We start from the raw sequence: 3108 nt of genomic DNA on the forward strand, positions 1-3108 counted from the left end.
CTCAAAGACTCCAAAGTCTTTGAAAAGCATTTAATGCTTTGTGTGTTCAACCAATTAACCCCCAAAGTCTTCCAAGACCACTAATGGTTCTTACATGACCATTTATGGCTCTTACATAACCATTTATGGTTATTTCAATCTTGTCTCCCCAAACATTTATTGTTTTGACCATATTCATCCATTTCACATTTGCACAAGAGTTTATCCATTTAATAAAAGCTTTATTCTTTGAATAAAGAGTTTATTCATTCAACCAACCTTGACTCAAAATCTCAAGGTCATATCAGGCATTTAATGCTTATTCCCTCTCCTCTTAACCTATCTCACAGTGACACTTGTCATCCTGGGATTGGGTTGAAAGCCCTCACATGGATTTGAAATCATTCAATCCTGACCCTTGTTGAGATTACTCAATCTCAACCATCCATTGCTCCATTTTTCCTATAAATAGAGCTCATTCCTTCATAATCCAGATCCTGAAAACTTGTAAGCATTTAGACTATAGCCATTTTAGAGAGCATTTAGCATAGCATAACTAAATATTGTCTTTTGGTTAAAACACATCATTTTAGCATTAAAATAGCTTTTTATTTCACATTTAGAGCTATTCTATAAATCTCAATCCTCCATAAGCATCCATAGTGCAAAAAGCTGCTGAGAGCTACACTATTTTGGAACTTGGAGAGGAGAGGAACAAGGGAGAAGGAACTAGGAGTATGTTAGGAGGTATTTGGAGATGCCTCATCATGTTTGCTTTGATAGTTAAATATGCTTGCATGCTTATAGTCTCTCTTTTGGTATGCCTTTTTAGATTAGTTTTCGATTGACTAACACTAATGTTTTGTGTCTTTTGTGTTGATTGATCTTAGACTAATCTTGTGCCATTTAGGAGGGAATCATTTGGTGAACCCGACGTGAATCGAACACGCAACCTTCTGATTGTTGTTTTTGAAAATTAACATTTTTGCTTGTTGAAACTGCCACACAGGTCGCGCTTCGGCGCTATTGAACACGTTCTAGCGCTATTGCAACATTTTCTTTTATCGCTATTGTTCATATAATAGCGCTAATGAAAAAGTTTTAGCGCTACTGATTCCATTCTGGCGCCTTTGTCACAGTTCTAGCGCTATTGCAACTATTTTAGCGCTTTTGACTTTCCGGATTTTTCTATTATTTCAGCGCTACTGTGTAAAATAGCGCTTCTGCGACCGCAGACTAGCACTATTGTATTAATTAGCGCTTTTGTAAAAAAAAAAAAAGCAGAATAGTGCTATTGCGACAGAGTGTTGTCCAATTCGCTTTGTAACCCAAAATCAGCATTTAGGCTTGTGTAAGCCCACACTAACGCTTTGACTATTGACCAGGTGCAGGTTCTAATCTTTTTGTGTGCAGGGAAAGGAGTTAGTAGATGCTCTAAAAAAAAAAAAATCTTTCTTTTTACTTTCTTTAAAAAGTTGGCTAAAAAGAATTCATTTTTCCCTTATTGCATAAGTTAAAATAAACCTCACATCTCATTTTGGAGTGCATAAAATGAACCTCAAATTTGTTTTTGGTGCTTAAAACAAAACTCATCTTTCTTTATTTGCAAGGTAAAAAGAACAACAAAATTCAAACATTTGTTTTCTTGCAAGTTAGGAAACACACTTTATTTGGTGCTTAAAACCAAACAATTCCATTTTCTTGCATCAAATCTAAAAATCACAAGCCACACTTCAAATTTTGGTGCAAATAAAATACACAATCCACTTGTCTTCATTTTGGGCAAAAACAAATTTTCCTTCATGCAATCGTGTTTTTCATTAAATTGACCAGGACTTTCAACTTCTAGATTACAAAACATATTGCTTTGAAGTTAAAAAGAACACCATGGCTGTTGGAGCAACATCTCCAAATAGTTAGATCACCTTTGCAAATGCTGGATTAAAAGGAACAAGTGTTTTACGTGTTTGGCACGCTTGTGCACAAAAAGTCAGTCGAGTGGTCCTACTTCTAACACACACTATCCTCTCCCTTGGCTCTCGTGGTCCTAGGTGCAAGAGAAAAGTGTTAGTAACGCTCAAAATTTTATCTTTTTAAGAGAGGCCTGCCAAGGGATCGATACTCTTGGGAATGACCTCGAGCGGTAAATCCTTCGAGCCGCTATAGAAATCAGGTGAGAGCGAAAGCTGTAGCCTTGGGTATAGCTGTTCCTACAGTGTAACTGGCCGAAAGGACAAATGGGCCCCACCACCAGTTACAAGGCTCTTAAGTGAGTCACTGCAGAATGAACTTATGTCCAAAGCCATCGAACATGACTAAACACTTTTAAGTAGTAGCCCACCTGTTCTATTGATTGAGGATATTTGAGGTATAATTTAGTGCAAGAGCATAGAAGGTTTTGCTCCCAAGATACTCACCATACATATTTCCTTGAGTAGAAACATAGCTTTTTGAAAAGTCACTTGTGGCTTGATAAAAGTGGTGACTCCCCCATCATAGGGATCATCTATTTGTTATGCTCGTGCAAGACTTAGTATATCACATCCTTACCTGCCACGGCGGGATTCATAAGGTATGTAGTACCAAAGTCGAAGAAATATCAAGATGTGGGCTAAATTTATCACAACTGGCCATTTGACCTTAGGGATAAAGAGTGTTTGAAGTGTGTTCGTTTTACAGACCTAGAGCAAATTGAGCCGACTTCAGGCTTTGGAATTACACCTTAAAATAAATCTAAAGGAAGGGTCAAAAACAAGTCCAAGGATTGGGTTGATCTAGACCCATACTCATTTGTGCCTTTGAGGCTACAATCTTGTGTTTGTGTGCTTGCTTTGTTTTCTTGTCAAAGAAAAATCAGAAAACCAATCCCAAAAACAAAGTATTCATCCAACATCTGTCAACACAACCAAAAAAATACCAAAAACAAAGTGCAAACAACAAAGAATCACATTTTATGACCATTCTTCACATCTTGCGAAAGAAGAAGTGTCATCAGAGTATCACCTTGAAAAGGAGACCACTAAGCTCAAAGGCTTTAATCAAAAGGAGGGAATTCTTCTATCTCAATAGACAAATCTTTGTCTCACATAGAGTCTTTCTACATCGCATGCGTCTCTATCTTCAAGGTAA

Source organism: Cryptomeria japonica, chromosome 4 (genome assembly GCF_030272615.1).
Source record: "Cryptomeria japonica chromosome 4, Sugi_1.0, whole genome shotgun sequence".
Lineage (NCBI taxonomy): Eukaryota > Viridiplantae > Streptophyta > Pinopsida > Cupressales > Cupressaceae > Cryptomeria > Cryptomeria japonica.